At 39.7% G+C, this 23,933-nt stretch overlaps 1 protein-coding gene and 1 pseudogene across 9 annotated transcripts in view; one reads left to right on the top strand and one right to left on the bottom strand.

Annotated features, from left to right (window-relative positions):
- The window catches only part of LOC113939724 (speckle type BTB/POZ protein), a 65,652-nt gene extending 42,421 nt beyond the window's left edge, over positions 1–23,231 (bottom strand). For 2 of the 9 annotated variants that reach the window (XM_027626239.2, XM_027626237.2), the window contains exon 1: positions 23,029–23,230. The gene's annotated coding sequence lies outside the window, so the exon portion shown is untranslated. Of the gene's footprint in view, positions 1–4,610; positions 4,632–8,791; positions 8,969–15,605; positions 15,639–19,604; positions 19,709–23,028 lie in introns of those variants that run through there. The other 7 variants (XM_027626235.2, XM_035724655.1, XM_027626242.2 and 4 more) reach the window with 7 other exon arrangements.
- LOC113908405 lies at positions 1,916–2,047 on the top strand (annotated as a pseudogene).
- Positions 23,232–23,933: the final 702 nt, after the last annotated feature.

The following is a 23,933-nucleotide window of genomic DNA, read 5'->3' as shown; positions in this document are numbered from 1 at the left end:
TCAAATCAAACAGGGAAGCTTTGGACTCTAAACACAAATTCATTCAAATATTAAAACTTACAGAACTCATAAATGAATTCACTTTTAAGGGATTGGGCCTCCAAAGTTACAAAATGTGGCCAAAAGTTACCACTATCACTTTATTTTTACTGCCAGAGGTGGTTACTTTAAGAACTATCTTACAAAGGTCAACATTTTATTGGGTCTTTCAAAATCAATTCTTCATAATGAGAAATGGACATCAGTTAGATAAATAGAGTAACAATAGAACAAGTCAATATATTCATAAGCTTCTGCGGTCCTTGGGACCTGAATTCTAGTGCAGGTTTTGCAGATGCTTTCCTAAATCTGACTTTTCTCAGCCTTAAATTGAGGATGACTGTCCAAGGTCTCTTTCAGAGCACAAGTCTATGCCCCTCTAGAAATAATGTTAAAATTACATCTGCCTTGGGGCGCCTGGGTGGTTCAGTCGGTTGAGCGTCCGACTCTTGGACCCTTGGTTTCGGTTTAGGTTGTGATCTCATGGGTCAAGGGATCAAACCCTGCATCAGGCTCTGCCCTCAGTGGTGTGTCTGTTTAAGGATTCTCTCTCTCTGCCCCTCCCTCCACTCGTGCGCAGACACACACTCTCTCTCAAATAAATAAATCTTTTTTTCAAATAAATCCTTAAAAAAAATTATATCTGCCTCTCTTCATATGTGCTTTCTGAAAACTAAAAGCAATACATACAGAGTACAAATAATTCAAAAGTGATAGGAAGCTATAAATGAAAAGTAAAAGCTTCCTTCCAGACCCCCAAATCCCTCTTCTAAAGCCTAAAGACAACTACTGTTTGTAGCTTCAGAAACAATCCCCCAAAATGCACAAAACCGCCATGTACCAGCAAACACACACACACACACACACACACACACTCACTCCTTGGAGGCACACATAGACCTATCCTTTCTGAAGGTTGTAAAGAACTCCAGTGTACCGTGACGTGTGGTTTCCAGGGGTCTGCTACAGCAAACAACCCAGCAAACTGGTGTATCTGAACATACATGCAAGCAAGCCCAAGAGCCTGTACATTGTTTATTTTGATAGATAATGACAAATTGCCCTGTAAATGTTTTATATATATATGTATATACTCCCCAGATGACTGCCAGATTCATTGCACCTTTGAGCATCTACCCACTTGACAGATATTCATCCAGGATGGCCAGAGACAAAAAAACAGAAACAGAACCAGTGAGACTTAGACCAAAAAAAAAAAAAGCTCAGAAATATCTCTTATGAAGTGGACAAACTTCATCCAAAAATACAGCAAACATGGTATGTGATACTTGTTTGTTTCTAAGATTTAAGTGCTGCTGTTTCCTTGAGATGTTTAAGAAGATATTGATAGAAAACAAATTTCAGGTGGGAAGCAAAAGGAGAGTAGTGAGCAACTTGTATTGCAGCGTCTATGTGAATCCCAAGAACACAGTTTTTAGATCAGGATGTGGATTTAATAACATGTACAGCTAAATTCCTTCATATATAAACTGGCTGTTTTCACCCAGAGAGGTTTATCAACACAGAAGTCAATTTAGTTCCTTATCTCTGTCATTGGCAAAGGATCCCTATGAATTCGGCAATTTATCCCCAAATTAAATGGGATAGTGTATGATTCCAAAGGTGACAAAACTGCTAATAAACCACGTAGGAAGCAACTCTTGACGTATTCTTAAAGTGTTCATCCACTTTGAAAATTACCTTAATTTAATAGGAGGTATTTACAAAAGACCATGTAAACATCAGGTGACTCTCAAAGTGTGTGTGTGTGTATATGTGTGTGTATGGGGGGGGAGCACATGAGTTTCTAAACACAAAATATATACAAAAGTTCTCATTTTACTTTCCTATAATTTATTATCAGTATTATGTCTTTATCGCTTCTTGGCCTTTTGGCTAAGATCAAGTGTAGTATTACATCTTCAATTGCAGTATGCTATCACATTTTGGGGGAAAAACAAAAAATATGTTAGTGTTACACTGAAATGTAAAAAAAAAAAAAACTTTTTTTTATTTTAGGATCAGGGAAATGCAGTATATCTAATGCAGTATGTTCTGTTTTCGGCAGGAGCTCCCTCTACTTTTATAAGAACACTGGGAAAATATAATTTAGGAACACCTACTATGAGATCATTCCCAATACATTCTTTCCTCTCCTCACTCAAGGAAAACAACCACACCCAACACTAAATCTCTCAAGAAAATTGCCCCCAGTTTCTTATATTATCAGGGGATCACTAAAAAAGACACACAAAAAGCCTCATAATCTTAAGCATCAATCCAAGCACTCAGAATCAAGGCCAACCTTACACACACCTACATACCAAACTAACCAAGCACAGCACATCCTACACTGAGGGCCAGAAGCATCTCTTTCAAAATGAGAGTTAAAAAGAAAAAAAGAAAGAAAAAGAAAATAAAAGAGAGTGGTTTTCTCAGCCCTTGCTCTGACTATACCACAAATGATCAATGGGTCCCAACTCCAGACACTGGACTCAAAGCAGATAGTTCCAGGTATCCAATGAGCATCAACTGGGCAAGGAAGGGGGAGTTAACTAAATGGGATGCAATGTCAAACACAAGGATTACCTGGCGAGGGTCCTATGATATTAACAAAAAATCACTTGAGAGGTCCACAAATTTTGCCACTAATTAAGAAGCCCTTACCTGTAAGGCTTATGATTTGGGTAGGTCCTTTAAGATTGCAGCTGTAGAAAAATTAAAGTCTTCTAGGAGTTGGCAAATTCTACCTAGTGGAGTTTAATGTCCCATCTACCAGACTGAAGTCCATAGCTTAGTAGATAAAAATTTTAGGTTAAGAGTTTTCAAATAACAGTTATAAACCAAACAAAAACAAATATTCTAATCACATAATTGAAGAGGCAGACCTCAGACTGAGATAAAATAATTACGTCCTTCACTGCAATCTGTTTCCAAGACAGTTAAGAATCTGTTTCTTGGATTTGAGATTGGTATTAAGTGGCAATGAATCAAGGACAGAAAAACAAATGACTTAAAACTAATCCAAAAATCAAAGACACTCAATTTAATACTGAGCTTGCACATACTGTCAAGAACAAACTAAAGCAGCATTTGGGTTGAGCTGCTATGTTGAATAGCAGACCACTATGACCTAAGAGGACACAATGGCTTATGATTGGCTACAGTCTGGGAACCCAAATGCATATTTATTGGTTACTGCCACAAAAGTTTATCCAATCAGATCACGTAATACAAATAACTTCCAAAAGTAAGTAGTCTGGGTTTTTTTCCACTGTATCAGTTTTTAATTAACATGTACTCTATACAAGGCACAGCAGTCAAGGCACAGTCCAACAGAGAAAGGGCGGTGTCTCAGTTTTCTACTGTTGCATAATAAACTGCCAAAATCTGATGTCCAATGTCTTTGAGACTTCCACATACTTTATAATTAACTCAATCACTTCTATTTTTTTTTTAAGATTTTATTTCTTTATTTGACAGCCAGAGAGGGAACACAAGCAGGGGGAGTGGGAGAGGGAGAAGCAGGCTTCCCGCTGAGCAAGGAGCCTGATGTTGGGCTAGATCCCAGGAGAGCCGAACAAAGGCAGAAGTTTAACGAATGCGCCACCCAGGTGCCCTCTATCACTTCTGTAAGTATCTCATGTCTATAAACTCTGACTTTTTGGGCGCCTGGGTGGCTCAGTTGGTTAAGCAACTGCCTTCGGCTCAGGTCATGATCCTGGAGTCCCAGGATCGAGTCCCGCATCGGGCTCCCTGCTCAGCAGGGAGTCTGCTTCTCCCTCTGACCCTCCCCCCTCTCATGCTCTCTCTCTCTCTCTCTCTCTCAAACAAATAAATAAAATCTTTAAAAAAAAAAATTTAAACTCTGCTTTTCACAACTGACATTAATTTAGCTAATTCAAAATATCTTTATAGTTGGCAATAAAGATGATACTGTTCTCCTAATTCTTTATTCTAGAATGAAATTATGACCTCCACTTCAAAAAAAAAAAAAAAAAAAAAAAAAGAAATTATGACCTCCACTTCAATCCCTACAGTACTTGAAGGAGATGAAAAATTATTCAAAAAGAAAAAAATAATTATTTTAAAAAGTACTATAAAAAAGTACTATACACATTTACAGTGAAATCACTCACAATTTATGGGGGGGGAGACTGGAGTCAGTACAGTGCTCACTATCCAGTTTGTAGACTCTTCAGATCTTTTCTTGCCTCTCTGCCTTCAAGTAGTGATAATCAAATTAGGAGAAGAATGGATAAATTTAAATCCACCCATTTTAGTATTTGTGAGCTTGGTTAAGGAACTGGAGACTAAGTTTAGAAAAAATTGTTAAAATGAGGTTTTGGCATTATATAAAGCTCTAACCAGATCCTTTTAAAAGGATCCAAACTCTGGACGTACTTTTTTTTTTTTTTTACAGTTTTTATATACAGTAAAATTAACCTTTTTGTCTACACTCTGTGAATTTCAACAAAATTCACGTGTAAAACCACTGCAATTAAAAAAAAAGTTTTTATGTAAATTTTAAGACAACAACCATAAGTAAAAGAATTATTTAAAGCACTTACTTCAAAAGACAAAATTTCTACCAAGTCAAAAGCAGACAAAACAGGACCTAAAAATTTAAACAAGGATTTACTGAAAATGGAGGAATACCGGCCCCTCTCCACTTTTGCTCCTGCCTTCTAGCCAATCCAAATCACTACAATTGCCCCCATTTCATTAATTCCCATGGCTTCAGTCACCATGTACATGCCTCTCTCTTCTCTGCTGCAAACCAGCTTCCTGCTACTAGACATCACGTGACTATCTCATAGGCATCTTAAACTCAGCAGGTCCAAAATGGAAGCCCATCCTCCCCCCAAAACCTGATTGCTTTGAGCGATCCTACCATTCACCCAAGGGCTCAAACCAGATATCCTGGAGTTAGCCTTAACTCCCCACTCGCTCTCACTACCCATACCTCCACTTCCCATCCCCCAATTTAGTCATTCACCACGTCTTGTGAATTTTACCTCAGAAATATATTTCAAGCCCATTTGTTTCTCTTGATCCCCACAACAAACAGCTTAATTAGTTCAGAACATTATTATACTGCAGTATTACCTTAATTAGTGCAACACTTTGTTTCATTCCTGCAGAGTAAGCTAGTGCTTGGCACAACATCTTTGCACAAAATGTTTTCTCTATCCAGAATGCCTTTTCTTCACCTTTGTAAACAACTACTCTAATCTCTCCAAGTAGAATTTAAATGCTTCCTCCTCCCCACTTCCAATGTGTAAAATCTCTTGCTGCTGTAATTACCTGCCTTTCTCACTAGACTCTGAGTCCCAGAAGGGCACTCAACTATGATATTTACCTTGGCAAGTCTGGTGTCTAGGCAGTGCCCAGCAAATAGTAGGTGCTTAATAAATGTTTGAAAAAGGAATGACTCTATCATGATCCAGATAAAATGGCCTCAAGGATTTTTACTTCCCTTTGCTAAGATTCTATGCTTACCAAGTGACCTTTTGCTTAATACAACACAGTAGTTACTAGCTGCATGATCTCAGGCAAGTTATTAAAAGAAACCTCTGTGCCTCAGACTCCTCACCTATAAAATACAGGTAAGAATACTTCCTTCATAAGGTTATTATGAAGATCAAATGACTTATAAACATGTAAAATGCTTAGAGCAGTGCCTGGGACACAGTAAGTCCTCAGTAAACATTAGCTATTATTAGTTTTTGCTAATAATACCCTGACACTAGAAGGGGAATGGACTGAGCAGACATACGTTTTCTAGGTCATGGAAAAGACCACCCCTCAATGAAAATTAATAAAATGGCATTCTTGGGGCACCTGGGTGGGATCAGTCAGTTACGCATCGGACTCTTGATTTTGGCTCAGGTCATGATCTCAGGGTCCTGAGATCAAGCCCCATGTTGGGCTCTGCGCTGGGAATGGAGCCTGCTTAAGATGTCTCTTTCTCCCACTGTGTGCCACCCCCCCATAAATAAATAAATAAATAAACAAACAAATAAATAAAATGGCATGCTGGTTTATCTGTCAGCCCCTTATGAGTTTGTTTAGCCACTTTTCCCTGAGACCAATCAACTCTGGTGACACTGAAGAGACGGTTCACTTGCAAAACTTTAGAAAGTATCCTGAATCCTGAAGACCCCATCATACTGAAACCATCCTGAGAGGGCTTATCAGAAGAGCTAGTTGGTCACCTTGTGACAGCTTACCTTGGTTCTCTCTAAAACACAACATTTTGGTCAAAGGCAGTACAGTTTAGTGAAAATAATGTGATGCTAGGTGGGAGACACTTAAAGTATGCCACTAATGAGCTGTGAACCTGACTGTGCACTTATATTAAGTTTTTCTTTTAATTCCAGTTAGTTAGCATACAGTGTTATGTTAGTTTCAGGTGTACAATATAGTGATTCAACACTTCCATACAACACCCTGTGATGATTGTGCACTTTTAAATAGAGTCTCTGAGTTTAAAAAAGTGTTAGTCAGTTCTCAAAAGGAGGTAAAAAGTGGTGTAATTCAAAATAGAGAGTAAAAAAGAAATCCTTAACATTTTGCTTTGGAATGTATTCTGTAATTTTTCCTATAGATTCATATCCAAAATTTTATCTGGGCTAAACTTATAACAAAATGTATTTACATAGCATGGCCATACATTAAAGTCATCATGGGAGTGAATTCAAAACAAAAGGAGGAGGCCAGCATGAAATAAATTCCTATGAATAACAGGAAGATCATTTAAAACTATTATTATATAATAATTCCTCTCAACCTCACAGCATCCTCTTGAGGCTCAATCTTAGCCATAAAATTCTTTCAACCAAAAACCTCTAAATGTCATTCAGAAATAAAAGATGAGAACAACTGAGTTTCCAAAGGTGAATCATTCTAGACCTGGGGAGCTAGGAGACAATCAACCAACTGAAGATTTTTGCTCTCACAGATGTGGGGGTGCATTAGTGTGCCTAAGGAGCTAGAAGTGGGTATCAGCCTAGCTACAGCCCAATTTATGTCATAAAATCAAGGTATTCTTGAAAGGTTACATAGCAACCTCAGCACCAGAAAGTACTTCAGCGACCACCTTGTCTAAACTCTTTGATTTTATAGAAGAAAATAAGATCCACAGAAGTTGCAACATATCTGTGAAATTACATACTAAATATTTAAGTACTGGGAAGTTCACCTATTTATTTATTTATGATATAACTGACATGTAACATTGTTTTAGCTTTAGGTGTATAACATAATGATGTAATATATGTACAACACTACAAAATGATCACCACAATAAGGTTAGTTAACGTCCATCAATACACAGTTACAAAAATTTTTTTCCTTGGGATGAGAACTTTTAAGATCTATAGAAAGTTCATTATTTAAATAACACATTTAATAATACATTTACATAAATAAATAACCTTCTCCTACACTTCTTGTAAAAAAAAAGAGACTTTAATGCATTCAGTTTAAATTGGGCCACATCTATGTATCTGCTCTATCTTCTAGTTCTATACTGAACAACTTCAGATGTGCTAAGAATAAAATCAGTCCTCTGGAATATAACTTCACTCCCATACAAGCCTCTCCACTACAGCCTCCTCTCCAATTAGTCTGCCGGTTAGGCTGTTTAAGCCTGTGTGTCAGCTCACACACACAGTCATGTGCCTTCCTCAAATCTGGTCATACCATTCTGAAAGCCAGGAATATTCTCCTACCTCTTGTTTGAATATTACCCTTCTGGATCCAGGTCAAGTTCTACCTTGTCTTGAAGCCTCTCCTGATCACCCCAGCTCCCTCTGAATTCCTATCATACTTATTGTCCACTTTCTTGGCAGTTAACAAAGGTTACTTAGAATCCCTTACTTGACAATTAATGTAGGATGCCGAGGACTGTAATTCTTCTGTGTATGTCTTTCCCTACCCCAAATTCTCTTTAGGTAGGTCTAGTGAGACCTAAGAATAGGTACTTAAGAAACAAAACAAGTTATCAGATGGAAAGGGGAAAATGGCTGACAGAATAATAGATTCTTTCCTTTATTAAAATGTTCTTTAATGCTGTTTAAATATCTTTCCAACTATAAAAATATCTGAAGAATAATTATGAAAAAATGGAACACTGCAGACCCTTTAACACAGAAATCCCACTTCCACTTCCAGAATCCATCCTAACGAATCAATCTGATCAGTATATACAAATATTTATGTATTAGGATGCTCATCAGAGCATAATTTACAAGCAAAAACTGGAGAAAAAGGAAGTTCATTTGTATGGAACTGACCAAATATGATGCATTCATACAACAAAACTCTGTAGAGGAATTCTACGTAGTTATTTTAAAAGATTATTTTTAGGGGCACCCGGGTGGCTCAGTCGTTAGGCGTCTGCTTTCAGCTCGGGTCGTGATCCCGGGGTCCTGGGACTGAGCCGCACATAGGGCTCCCTGCTCTGCAGGAGGCCTGCTTCTCCCTCTCCCACTCCCCCTGCTTGTGTTCCCTCTCTCGCTGTGTCTCTGTCAAATGAATAAATAAAATCTTAAAAAAAAATAAAATAAAAGACCATTTTTAGTGACATGTAATGTTTTAAGTTTTTCTTTTTTCTTTTTTACTATTTTTCTATTATTTTAAAATCAGAAAAAGGAAATCTTTTCATTCTGAATAAAAAAATACAGTATAAATTTTGCAATTACGTACATCTCATTTTAAGAACTCATGTGTATAGTGCATTACTCACATTTACTGCTATCACCACCACTTAAGGAGTGATGCACCAGCCCATGAAGAGAAGTAGTCCCTAACAATGCACCAAGGTCAACGTGCAGTTCATTTCCCTGCTGTTTTCATGTTGTTTCTTCAAGCCAAAAGTTTCTGAAGTAATTTACCAGCAGCTTTCAAAACGGAAGTTTCTCACCTACGTAGAGGACATTTCCATAAGTGGTGACAGGGGAGCAATGAGTCAGGTTATCATCAAGTCGAGTTATATTCCAAAGGTCGACCGTCACCTCCACTCCATCGTCAGACAGCCAACGTGGAGGGGAACTACCACTGACTGAGCCTTTCTGGTGAACAGATTCAAGTTCGGGGGACACTAAGACCAACATGGCACTTGGTGCCTTTGTGTTGACAGAACTGCAAGGTCTGGGGCTCCTATCGCCATTCTATTTCAGATGCTCATCCAACACTCTCTACCTAACCAAGGATCTCTTGGAATATTCTCTACTCCCTAAATACCAACTTCTGAAGTTTTTTCTCTGAACTCCTATTCCCGCTACCAAGTGGAAAAGAAGAGTCAAGATGAAAAAGTGCAAAAGCCCTGAAGGAGGACTTAGCTGGATATATTGGAAAAATAAAAAGAAAGCCAGTGCAGCTTGATCATGGTAAACAAAGGAAAACACTGTACACGAAACAGGCAGGAACCACATCACAGAGGACCTAACAGGTTATGATAGAGACTTTGGATGTTTATTTTCATAGAGTTTGCCGCTCCTATGGTGAATCAACTTTATATAAATGAGACCTAGATCTATCTTTCAAACCTCATCTGCTTTGCGAAAACCCAGTGCAACAGATTCAACTGCCTGCCTGCTAGGCAGCCTCTCCTAAATGTCAATACATGCAAAGCCAAACACTATCTTTTTTTCCAAAGCAGCTCCTCCTGACTATTTTATATCTGCTAACAGACCGATCATTCACCCAGGCTTGGTATCTCAAAGCTGTCTTGCATTCCTGGCCTACTGTCCGCCCCCACTCCTTACAAGCTCTCTGGGGCCTCAAACCTCCAACTTACTCTCTTTTCTCTTCTCTAGTCCCACCGCCACAATTCCAGTTCACACTAGCACCAATCCCTGTGCAGTTTGCTGGAACAGGCTAACCAGTTTCCACACCTCCAGTTCATTCCATCAAATCTATCCTATGTGATGTCATTTAGATACTTTTAAGACCATCATAAGCACATGATATACAAATTTATTACCTCAAGTTCTTACTTCAAGCCCCACTCATATATCTGCCTACTTAACATGTTTATACTTAGCCACGTTCGCATCTCAAATTTAACATGTCTAAAATTGAACTCCTGATTTCTGATCTTCCCTCCAAATCCCACACCTACCCCCCCATTCTTATCTCCCACTCCCATCTCAGTAAGCGGCACCTCTACACATCCAACTGCTTAAGCCAGAAAACTGGGAGTCAGTCTTGACACTCTTCTTCCTCAACCCCCACATCCAATCTATAATTAAATGGATTCTTTCTTTAACATACTTCTCAAATCCATCTACTTTTCTCCATTGCCACTGAGTCCCACCTGCAAGATTCTTATTTCAGCAGTATGAGGTGCAGCCCGGGCACCGGGATTTGTAAAAGCTCCTCGGGTAACCAACATGCAGCTCCGGGGGAGAACGACTGCTCTGCAGGTTCTGGACCCCCACTAGCCTCTCTGATCTCACTTCGGTTACTTTCTCTCTTGCTCACTTAACTCCAGCCACAGCTGGCCTCCCTGCTTGTTCCTTGACCGTGCCAGCCACATCACTCCTCATGGCGTTTGCCTTTGCTCTGGTTCACTCCTTCAGCTTCTACAGAGATTTACTCAAATATTACTTTTGTAGTGCTTTAGTGAGACATTCCATGGCCCTTCCACTGAAAATTGTAACCTCCACATCCACCCCAACATACCCTATCTCTTTCTTCAGCTTTATTTTCCTCCTTGGGACATACTGCCTTCTAAAATACCATATAATTTATTTATCTTATTTACTGCCTGAATATGCATTTCATGAGAGCTGGGATTTTTGACTCTTTTGTTCCTTATATATCCCCAGTACCTAAAACAGCATCTGGCACAAGGGAGGTACTCAGCTAATATTTAACTTCCCCAGCAAGGCCTTTCCAGATTCCCCCAACTAAAGTGAAGTACCCCATTATTCCCCAATAGTAATTTATTCCTTTCCTTCATTAACAATTTGTAATTACATTTGTGTTTATTTGTTAAAGCTCCCTTCCTAGACTGGAAATTCCAAAAGAATAGGGATTTTCTATTTGGTTCACCATTATATACGCTGTTTTTCATGCTGAAGTGGCACCAAGTAACTATTTTAAAAAATAGCCAATGAATGAATTAATGAATGGGGCTGAATACATTTTCTGAAAGCACACTCTGATCGTGTTATTTTTCAATCAAAATCTTTCAAAGTCTCTCCATCATTTACCACATTAAAGCCTAACTATCTGGCCTTTGTAGAAGACCTTTCATGTTCAGGGCCAATTTCTCTCCTATCTTAGCTCCTATTATCTCAGGCGTCTGTTGCTTCAGCTATATTGCACTATTCATATTCCCAGTACACACCCTATACTAACAAACACTGCATTTCCCTACCTCCACATTTTTGCTTATGACATTCCTTCTGCCTGAATTCCCTTTCCATCTCTGCCAATCAAAATTCCAGCCTTCAAAATACCTACCCTTCAAATCCAGCTCAAAGGTAACCTTCACAAAGACAGTCCTGACTCCCACCCCAACTTCCCCAACTAAATGATCCCTTCCAATTCTAAACACCAAAATATGTAATACTGGTTTAATTCCCCAATCATTTCACAACATACCCCTTCTCCACCTTTTATAAAACCTTTCATTTACAGTCAATAGATATTTGTTGAAATGAAGTCAGTTAACACCACTACTCCTGTCTCTGTCATAAAGCATATTTAAATGGGGGTGGGGAGAATGGAGGTTCTCTTTAGCAAGACCTTTAATAATCAAGAGATACAAGGCTGGAACGGCAGATTCCCAGCCTTAACCTCCCCTTCTATGGCTTTTCTGCAAAGGCAAGATCTTCCCAAATTTTTGGATCTCAAGTTTTTTAACGTATTCAACTGCTTGAAAAAAATATTAACTTGCATGTGCTACTACCAGGACAGAAATCCTATGGGCTATATTAGAATGGGTTACCTGGGGAAATCAGAGGGGGAGACGAACCATGAGAGACTATGGACTCTGAGAAACAAACTGAGGGTTCTAGAAGGGAAGGGGTGGGGGTATGGGTTAGCCTGGTGATGGGTATTAAAGAGGGCACATATTGAATGGAGCACTGAATGTTATCCGCAAACAAAGAATCATGGAACACTACAACAAAAACTAATGATGTAATGTATGGTGATTAACATAAAATTAAAAAAAAGAGAAAAATAAAAAAAATGGGTTACCTTAAGATTATCACATGCATGAAAGAATTCTGGCTGAAAGATCTGGATACCGTAAGCTCTGCTGTTTGAAAATGATCATGACTAGGAAAACACTTCTATTCAACAAGAAATCTGAAACTTTCAAAGTATTCCATTCATTTCTACATCATGTTAAATGATGGCCAAAAACAGCAGTAGCAATGCAGTAAAATCCTACCACGAAACATTTGTTGTACCTCAAGTAATAGACCTTTGTTTCCCTACCCACACCCTCTCATAAGGCTGTGGTTCCCAAAATGTAGTCCACGGATCCCTGGAGGTCCTTTTCAAGGAGTCCATAAAGTTGAAACTATTTTCATAATACTAAGAAATCATTTGCCTTTTTCACTGCATTGTCATTTGCACTAGTGATACAAAATCCACCATGGGTAAAACTACTGGTGCTTCATCATAAATTAAGGTAATGGCATCAAACTGTACTAGAGTCTGGTGTCTTTCACCATCATATACTGGTGATTTTTTTTAAGTCAATTTCACCAAGAATGTTTTTGATGAAGGAATAAATTTTCTTAGTAAAATTTGAGCTTTTAATAAAAAATTAGAATTCTGTAAATCTTGTAGCCGCCTGACAGATTCCTAATACTTACTGACTTTTCTGATGAGATGGGTGATGATATTAACTAATGTGGTTTTTTTTTTTAAAGCAGGCTCCATGCCCAGCACAGAGCCCAACAAAGGGCTTTAACTCATGACCCCGAGATCAAGACTTGAGCTGAGATCAAGAGTCAGTCTCTAAACCGACTGAGCTACCCAGGAGCCCCTACTGTGTTTTTTTTATTGCATTATGAAATGTGTCATTTGGAAAATTTGCTTAACTCAATGAACCAATATTTCCCAAACAACCAATGCATGTTATCAAATCATGAATGGGTGAAAAACCCATTCAAAGTGTAAGACAGAGCAAGGGATCTTTTCTTTTTTTAAGATTTTATTTATTTTTTGACAGAGAGAGAGCAAGAGCAGGAGAGGGGTAGAGGGAGAAGCAGGCTTCCCACCAAGCAGGGAGCCCAATGTGGGGCTCCATCCCAGGACTCTGGGATCATGACCTGAGCTGAAGGCAGACGCTTAACGACTGAGCCACCCAAGTACCCCCAGACCAGTGGATTTTAATGTAAGAGTAACATCAATGATTTCAGTTTCCACACTGCAACTTAACTTTTAAGAAACTACCAATTGTTTGGGCTCCTGGGTGGCTCAGTCGTTAAGCATCTGCCTTTGGCTCAGGTCATTAACCCAGGGTCCTGGGATCGAGCCCTGCACAGGGCTCCTTGCTCCGTGGAGAGCCTGCTTCTCCCTCTCCCACTCCCCCTGCTTGTGTTCCTGCTCTCACTATCTCTCTCTCTCTGTCAAATAAATCAAATCTTTAAAAAATAAAAAAAAAATTAAAAAGAAACTACCAAGTGTCAAGTTTTGTGTAGAAGAATATGCACAACTGTCTGAAAATACTTCTCCCTTTTCTAACTACATATCCCTTGTGATTATATTTTCTTCAAATACTTCAATCAAAACTATCAATCACATCAGACTGAATCCACAAGCAGATAAGAAAATCCATCTTCTCTTAAGCCAGATATTTAAGATTTGCAAAAGTGTAAAAAAAAAGTAACATTTCTCTAATATATTGAAAAAGTTATTTTTCATAAAGATTTGATGTTAACATGAGAGAGGTTTTTTTAGCTAATTATTCATATATTTTAGAGAGTGAGAGTGCACGCTGACGAGCGAGGGGAAGCAGAGGGAGAGAGAGAATCTCAAGCAGACTCCCCGCTAAGTGCGGAGCCCGACACACAGCTTGATCCCATGACCCTGAGATCATGACCTGAGCCGAAACCAAGAGTTGTATGCTTAACCGACTCAGCCACCAAGGCACCCCTAGGTAATTAATTTTTTAAAACTGTTTTTTATTTTAATTTTTAGTTTGGTAAATATCAATAGTTATAAACCACATAAACAAAAGCTCTTGGAGTCCTCAATAATTTTTAAAAGTATAGAGCCCTTAGACTAAAAAGTTTGAGAACCACTGCTCTAAGAGAATCTGTCTCTGATTCCAGCCACCCCAAAATTGCCGTTTGTAGCAAATCTTCCATTCCCCATCCTCACCCAGAGTTGAACTTGGGGCAGACATCTGGCCGAGGGAAAATCATGCCTTAGATTGGCCAAATCAGATATCATTCAGGAATCTGAATTAAGCCTCATGGATACTGAGGTCTATTTATGGCAGAACGCTAGAGTCCATTAAGTCTTATTGCTGAAGTCCTTGGAACTGTTTTGGTTCCAGCCCTAAGGTCTTGTTGTTCAGCTTTTCCTTGGATTCTACTACAACTACTTCCTTTTGAAAAATCTTTTATATGTTATTTTAAATAGGTTTCTTTTTAAGATTTTATTCATTTGACAGAGAGAGACGCAGCAAGAGAGGGAACACAAGCAGGGGGAGTGGGAGAGGGAGAAGCAGGCTTCCCGCGGAGCAGGGAGCCTGATGCGAGGCTCGATCCCAGGACCCCGGGATCATGACCTGAGCCGAAGGCAGACGCTTAACGATTGAGCCACCCAGGCGCCCCGTTAAATAGGTTCCTTTTCCTTATGATCAAGAAAGCCTTAACACCACAGAACTTCAATACTGTTACCAAGAATGTTTTATTTGGTGTCCTTATCTGAGACACCAAATTATAACAAGGTTCTCCTCCATTTGAAGATCATATCCCCATATAAAATGAAAGTCATTCCAACAAAACTAAAATTTGAATGGAAATTATAGGCTTATTCAGAACAAGAGACAACCTTAATGGTCAGCTGCTAGATTAAGGGAGGCTTGGTTTGTTGGGTGTTTGTTTTGTTTTTTTTTTTCTTTTTGGAGAAGGCCATTATATATCATGTCAATATATTTTAGACAGCCAATGGCTTCTTTAAAATATACTAACCTGACAGGGTTTTTCAGGGAGGCTGATGAACAGAAAAAGAACAAGGTAGGGAGACCTGCCCTACCAGATATGAACAATTATAAAGCTAAGATAATTAAGGCAGTGTAGTACCAGTACGAGATATGTAAACAGACCAACATTACAGAACAGGGAATACAGAAACATGTAAGTGGCATTATAAAGTCATAAGGGGCAGACGATGATGCTGGGATACTGGGTTATCCTTATGGAAAAAAAGTTAAATTCCTACTTCAGGGTTATCCTTATGGAAAAAAGTTAGATCCCTACTTCACAGCAAACATCAAAATAAATTCTACCTGGATCAGAGACCCAAATGTGAAAAACAAAACTTTAAAACTTTTAGAAAAAAATACAAGATATAATTGTTACCTGCTTGTGTTCCCTCTCTCGCTGTGTCTCTCTCTGTCAAATAAATAAACAAAATCTTAAAAAAAAAGATAAAATTAAAAAATTTTAAACACACCCTTAGGATGGCTACTATCAAAAAAAACCCCAGAAAATAATAAGAGTTAGTGAGGATACAGAGCAACTGGAACCCTTACGCACTGTTGGTAGAAATGTAAAATGGTGCAGCCTCCATATTAATCAGTATGGCAGTTCCTCAAAGAAATTAAAAATAGAAATACCATATGATTCAGCAATTCCACTTCTGGGTATATACCCAGAAAAACTGAAAGCAGGATCTCAAAAGAGATAGCTGAACACCCATGTTCAGAGCAGCATGATTCACAGCGGCCAAAAGGTGGAAGCAACCCAAGTGAACACTGATGGATAAATGAATAAACAAAATGGGGTGTATGCACACAAAGGAATATTATTCAGCCTTAAAAAGGAAAGAAATTCTGACATGTGCTACAACACAGATGAACCTCAAACACATTATGCTTAGGGAAATAAGCCAGATATAAAAGGACCACATGACTCCACTCATATAAAGTAACTAAAGTAGTCAAAATGATAGAAAATAGTACCTGTTTCTAAATACCAAAAATTGTGTAAATCTTAAATTAAGGAGATGAACGATTACACACATTTTTCTTACAAACAGACACACTAGAGAGAATTAGAGGCTTTCAGAGAACTACTGCAAGCCCTTCTCTAATGTAGCTAGTGCCACAGTAGGAAGATTTGTGCCAAGAGCTTCTTAGAAAGAAAGAGTCAAGAAGAAAGGTCTTCACAGTCAAGTAAGGGTTACTGCCTGAACATTTAACTCCCACTCTGAGTTCTGCACCCAGCTCTCCCCAAGCGGCATGACCAGCTTTGCCACACAGAACAGCTAGGCAACTCCTGCCAATTCTATTAAAACGTGACTACAGTTGTAAGAATGAAGGCCCAAGCATTTCCTGAAGAGATTATACTTCAGAATCTTTTTTCCTATAATGTGAGCTTGTCAAAAACAAAAGGAAAAGAAGCTATTGGATCTTCAGTGGCAAATGTGTCAGCATAGCCTTTCAGAGTGATTCACCATGCCTGAAAACAAACACCCACAAAAAACAGGTATGCTTCCCTGAATACACAACCAGATTTTAATATGGGGCCAGTATTGTTATGAAACCAGGTTGAGAATAACCTCATTAAGTCTGGAAGTAAATACGACAAGATAGTAAAAAAAAAAAAAAAAAAAAAAAGAATTTCGGATACATATTACAATACTGTTATTATCAGGCCTTGAGTAACTTGAAATCAGTTAAGATTACTCAAAATACCACTACATGGTAAGAGTCTAATAAAACATTTCCTGCTAAGGCAGGAATTAGTCCAGCCCCTAAAACCAGCTTTAGAATGCAGTTCCACTGTACCTTTTGTTTGTATTAACCTTCATTAGTATGATGGATTTTAAGAAAACACTGTGGATGTGCCAACATTTCTCCTGAGTCTACAGTACAGGACAGAAATCTACAGGATTCAGCACTGTTCCAGACCCTGAGTCAAGACAGTTAGATATCAGAGTTCATGGCCTATCTGAAAAATTTCCCTAATTAAGAACAATTTGTCTCATTCCTTTTTTTTTAATGATGAAAATCTAGTGATAATGAAAAAAATATGCTATCACAGCATAATCTTACATAACACTCCGTGTGGAGAACCATGTAGAAATGAGGAAAAGGGAGGAAAGACAAACACATACTTGTGCACGTACACGCTAAGATGCTTTTACAGAACACCCAAACTCCACATCTCCAAGAAAGCTTATAAACACAATTTCCGTCTCTAAATTCCATTTTGTGTACCTTTCATCTCGGAAAAAAAGCAAGGTTGCTCATGAGAGAAGAAATTCCCAGTTTCCTCTACAGCAAACCTTATACTGGAGAGGTAGGGGGAAGGCAATGCTGTCTTCAGAGGTACTACCTGTCTTTCACAAAGAGTATTCAAAACAAGGCATCTGTGAGGTCTAAGATCCAGAATCCAGCAATGTCTGTGGCACAGAGATGAGTCAAACACTAGGTGCATTGTGTTAGAATAAAGGCACCTTCAGTTTTTAGATGTTGGCTCCAGAAGCTCCATGATGAACAACATAATAAAAGGGAAGATGTGATATATATATATATAAATCCTACATATGGGTGTGTATACACACACATATATGTATCTCTCTCTCTCTCTCACACACACACACACACACACACACACACACACACACACAGATGAGGGTTCCACAACTAGGACAGGAAAAACACAAAGTGAGGCAGGAACTTCTTGTACCAGAGGGCAAGGAAGCACTCATAAACCAAGCTTAAAAGGTTTCTACAAGCCAAATATGGAACATTTTGAGCTTCAAAAAATGTCTATAATTGTTGGTAACATGTAGAATAAATTAAGGTCCATGAATTTACAGTGATACTAAAGCAAAGAAAGTGAGAAAAACAAACAAATCATTTGCCACCATTCGAGGTGATTATTATAGCATCTCCTTACTCAGGAAACTGTTAAAAGGAAAATTAAGAATTTACCTAACTTTTGATAGAAATTACAATTATTCCTGATGAGAGAAATCTTTACAGAAGATTGAAAGCTAATGTAAAAGGAACAGCAGAATTAGAAAATTATCATTTTGCAACAAGATTCAGACAAGGATCACTATCATTAGGTGACAGACTGCTGGAGAAGTAGAATAATATCGTTCCAAAGTGTCACCACTCTACAGATTACCTCCTAACTACAAAGGGAAAAAAGTGTCTACACTGGAGATATGGTATTTATCATTTTAAACAAATTATCAAACAAACTAAACATCATTAATAATGGGATATTATGACATTATTTCTCTTATTGTGACCCAATATGAGGCACAGAGCAACACCTATGAAGAATTCTTACCAAAAGTATTTAATCTGAATCTAATCAGACCATAGACTTAAATGCCAGTTTATAGGAAATACGGGCATAAAGGAACAAATTAAATGAAACTGTGAGGAAATAAACAGAAAATTCCAGAAGTAATATATTCTACAAGACAAATGGCTTGGTCTCTTCATAAAGGCAATTTCTTGTGGCTCTAGATTTAAATAAACTGCTCTAGCTTTAAAAAGACTAAAGATACATGTTTTAAGAAAAATCTGAACTTCAACGGGATATTAGATGGTTTTTAGGAAATTACTGTTAATTCCCTTAACTACGACAATATATCCTAAGAACAATTAAGCAAAACAATATCTTTAAGAATATGCATCTAAAGTATTTAAAGTATGAAAGTATTAAGATGTTATGATGTCTGCAATATGAAAATTTATGTATTATATAAACATACATGCACATATATACATAAAGCAAATATAGCAAAATGTAAATTATGGAATCTAGGGGCTAATTGGTATAAAGGTGATAACTGTACTATTCTTTGAATTTTTCTGTATTTTTAAAATGTTTTACATAAACAGTTGTAAAAGGGGGGGTGGGGAAGGGCTCAAAATGCACTTCCTCCAGAAAGGCCTCCCAAAGGGAACTCTCCTCTAAACCTTATCACTCTTACAAAGTCCTCTCAACATGGAACACAGTGTATTACGTTCCCATTCTAACTGTTCTCCATTTCACATACTCAGTAGATTTGGTTTTCTAACAAGACTGTGAGCTCCTTCAGGCCCATGCATTTTTAAATTCTTTTCCATTTCCTCACAGCTCATAATGAAATATTCTACAATCAGCAGACTTTTAAAAAGTACTAGTACCAATATCTTGTGAAAGCACTCAGTAAAGCACCTTTAACTAACTGGGTTAGCTTTTCAATTCCTCAACAGAATGGCAGTTCACTTGTACAAACAATTTTGAGTCAAAGCTATCAAAAGGAGATCATAGAACATCACTTATGGGCTTACAGAATTTTGCACAGAGAAACTAGCATCTAAGAGTTAAAGGAAGCATAAGTTTTACATGTCTTCTGAGAAGTGTCATGGATTTGCTGTTATCCAGGCATATGACTTTAGTCTCATGACATTACTCTTCAGTCGAACACTATCTTCCACCACCACTCCCATCTGCAAAACAGTTGATGGTATTTATCCACAACTCCTGGGTTGTAATGAAGCTTAACAAGCTACATAATGAACTTAAAATCTTAGATAAAAGACTGTACAAAGATAAAAAAACATTTTGATAATACAGTACTGGTGAGGAAAGAGGTAGACTCACAACACTACTGGCAGGAATATAAATTCATACAACCTCTATGGCAAGCAATTCGGCAGTATCTAACAGCATTAAAAATGCATATATCCTCTGATCCAGCACTTCCACTAGGAATTTACCCAAAAGATACCCATGTACCTAGAAAGTACATGCAAAGAATTAATGGTAGCACTGGAAACAACCTAAGTATCCAATAATAAGAGCTGGCTGAATGATGGTACATCTGTACAAGGGACTATCTGTCATCTTTCAAAAAGGAAGAGGTATTCTATTACTGTATGGAATGATGGCCAGGATATACTAAGTGAAAAAAGCAAAGTGCAGAATAATGGCTATAGTATCTTACCGTTTGTGTAAAACAGTAAATATATACAAAAACTTAAAAGGGTACATAGTTGTATATGCTTGTAAAAGCACTGACTATCTCTGGAAGGGTCAACAAGATATGGGTAACAACAGTTTCCTTTGCAGAGGGCTTAGGAGGGTTTAACTAGATGGATGAAAAGAGGACAGAGAAGGAAGATTTTTCTCTCTGTGTACCTTTTGAATTTTGTTTCATGTGTGTTACCCATCTTATTTTTTTAACGACTTATTTTAGAGAGCGAGTGAGAGAGAGTGCATGGTGGGAGAAGGGAGAGAGTCTTAGCCGACTCTGAGCTGAGTGCAGGGCCCTACGCGGGGCTCGATCTCAGGACCCTGAGATCACGACCTGAGCCAAAACCAAGAGTGGGATGCTTAACCAACTGCGCCACCCAGGCGCCCCATGTGTTACCCATTTTAAGATTTTATTTATTTGACAGAGAAAGACACAGCGAGAGAGGGAACACAAGCAGGGGGGGTGGGAGAGGGAGAAGCAGGCCTCCCACCAAGCAGGAAGCCTGATGCGGGGCTCGATCCCAGGACGCTGGGATCATGACCTGAGCCGAAGGCAGATGCTTAACGACTGAGCCACCCAGGCGCCCGTGTTACCCATTTTAAAGAGACTTTTTAAACGTGGCTCTGCACCAATACAAAGTGAGAATACTCATTTTAACCCTAAAAGCAATCATGCCTTCACACCATAAAAATTCCTGAATAAGGCTTCAGTAAATTCAACCAGATGAAATGCTTCCAGATAAAAACAAAGGATCACAGATGACAGAAACCTCCTGAGAAATGGCTACTTATTACCTCAATAGTTTTATTTCACTTGCACCAGAACCTGATGCAAGTCTGGATATAGGCAACACTGAACATCTTCCAGTTCACTAACCACTATTAAGAGCTCTAACAGAAGTCACCAAAGTGCCAATGGACACCAACCATCCCCACCCTAAGTGTGGAGCGGTCACGATAACTTATACTCCTTAGTCTTCACACAAGGAAAACAAGATGAGTCTCCAGAACTTTCCAGGAAACAGGATGATATATGCCCCCCAAATTCCTGTGCTGCTTCTGTGTCATCTCCTGGCTCCCACTGTAACCATGGCAACAGAAAACAGCACAAAAGACAGCTGAACCTTGCAAAAGCCAGGGTTAAAAGGGGAAGTGAAATATATATATATATATATATATATATATATATATATAATACACTCACTCACACTCACACACACACACACACACACACACACTTTAAGGCCCCAAAACATAAGGTCCTACAGTTAAGAATGGCAGCCAAAAAAGTCTTGCTAGAATACCAAAGAAAGAACACAAAGGGAAGAAAATAGAAAATAAGGCTTACTGATATCACCCATCCTGTTATCCAGATAGGAAACAGGTCTGGCAAAGATAACTGAAAAACACACAAAAAGCTGTCCCCCCCCCCAACAATTCAGCTATTCATTTCATTGCTATTCAGCAAACCTTCTGTTTGTAAGAATTCATCATTTCCTCACCCTGTTCTGATGCCAGAGGGAAGAAGCATCCAAGTATCCAAGAGTGGCCATACAGCAGCAAATTAAGGACCATGAATAATCTGCCAACTGAAACCTAAGTCCTAGATCACTGAAATACTACGGTACTTTAGAGTTCCTTATTTTACACTGCTCTTCGGTATTTGCAAATGGGCAAGAAACATCACTCCCACTGCTTAAAGTTAAAACCTCCACTGGGTAAGTTACCCTCCACTAGTAGTTTCAGATTGCTTTTGTTTTCGTGTGATGTTCACAGAGCATCAATAATGTACAGCTAAAACGAAAGTGCTAAGGAAGATCCTTTTTTTTTCTTTAAAGGAAGATCTTTTACAAAAAAAAAAAAAGAGGCAAATAGGTCACAAGAAGGAGGGCTAGAGATGAGAACCCTGATGTCTTGATTTAGTTACTGCTCTAAGCCTTACACCGTGTTCTTTATCTCTACCTCACCTAGTTCTACGATTATAATTAAGAATCTTACTAAAAGGTAGTCCCCTTTCTTTTTTGTGACCCTTAGTCCTCCTTAGAAAAGCCACCAAAATCCCCTGCCAGAATAATTGAATGGGTTAGGGCACCAACTCCTAAGTTTAGGGGATGTTTGCATTAAAAGTACAGCATGACTGGGAGGAAAGAAACGTAATGCTGGAACTAGAACTTGCAGTGACAGTTTCAAAAGAAGGGTCAGCGTGGGGCACGTTGGCTCTGGAAAGCGTTAGTAGCCTGGGAGTCTCTAGGGCAACACGAGATGCAAATCCTGCTTTGTCAGTAAGTCCGTCAAATAATTTAAACTCTCCCTTTTGGATAGGAGCAACAGGCGCGCTCTCTGGCAGCCCACTGTCTGGGCAGAAGGCGGGCGCGTGGTCAAGGGGCTCTTTATCCCGCAGGTCCCTGCAACACAGCGATGCGCATGCGCCCCGGGGGCAGCGAACAAGCACCCCTAGCTCGTTCACACTCGCGCATGCGCAGTCACCCATCTCGCCGCAGGCGACAGCTCACTATTTGGCAAGGGGGATGGGGCTGGGAAAATGATGGGGGGGGGCTGAAGGCAGGGGGCGCATTTGTGTCTCCTGAATGCTTGGGATTGGGAGAAGGAACGGTTGATTAGGCTCTGGCATTCCCAGGCCACGTAACCCAGGATGTGGGATATGGGACAGAGAAGAGTATGTGTGTGGCGGGGGGGGAGGGGGGGGTTGGGGGTCAGTCACCTCTTAAGGGAGGCGCCCCCCCACACTCCGACAGGACAACCCTCTCCCTTGACTCTCCTCCCCCCCACTCACCTGAGAACGGCGGCGACAGCTGCTGGTCCCCGTACCCCTGCGCTCGCTTCATACTGTCCGCAACATCCGGGACCTGCGGGACCGCCGATACACAAATACACACACACTCAGAACGCGCACACTCACACACACACACACACACCGACACACACCGGCCGGGGCGTCATGGCGTCAGCACGTCGACGCAGCGAGCGCGTACCCGCCGGGCCCCACCCCGCGCGGCCTCCGCCCCTCTTCTCCCCTCCCTGGGTTCTCCTGCCCCTCCTCCCTCTTCCTCAAGACTCCGCCTACCTCCCTTAGTGCGCGTGCGTCCCGCCGGCTCCCCTGGGCCGGGGGATTTGAGGGGAAGGAGGGGCCTGACTAGAAAGAGGCGGGAGCACTGAGGGGGTGGCATGCCCCGCGCAGGAGGCTGTGCGGAGGTGCGAGGACCAAACAGAGGCCTACCAAGGGTTGGGGGGGAAGGTTGGGGGGGGCAGCATAACAATAAAGGCATTAAACAATAGCAATTGATATTTGCAGGAAGTATATGGATTACCAAGAACTTGCGTTCCCTCACTTTTTCCGAACAGATTTGTGTCAGTAAACTATTTTTTGGACTTTATGATAATTCTAAAGACTTTTAAGTAACTTAGATTTTGGCATTTGGAAACAAAACCAAGGACCAACCTCTTGGGGGAAGGTGGGCATGTGGGTGGCTTAACTGAAAGGGACTTGATTCAATGACAACTTGTTATCAATGGACACCTGGGTCCCCAGCCGGCCTCACATCCTGGCTCCCAAGGGCCACCAGTGACTCCTGAGTTGAGTAAAAGAAAAAAAGCCTCAGCATCTTGGCCCTGGGAGGAAAAAAAAGACATCCGCATGTTAGAGACTTAATGACAGTGATGGGATATTTGTTATTGCTA

Source organism: Zalophus californianus, chromosome 16 (genome assembly GCF_009762305.2).
Source record: "Zalophus californianus isolate mZalCal1 chromosome 16, mZalCal1.pri.v2, whole genome shotgun sequence".
In the NCBI taxonomy this organism is placed as follows: Eukaryota; Metazoa; Chordata; class Mammalia; order Carnivora; family Otariidae; genus Zalophus; species Zalophus californianus.
Note: the sequence above shows the minus strand (reverse complement) of the source record. Positions and strands in the feature narration are given on the sequence as shown.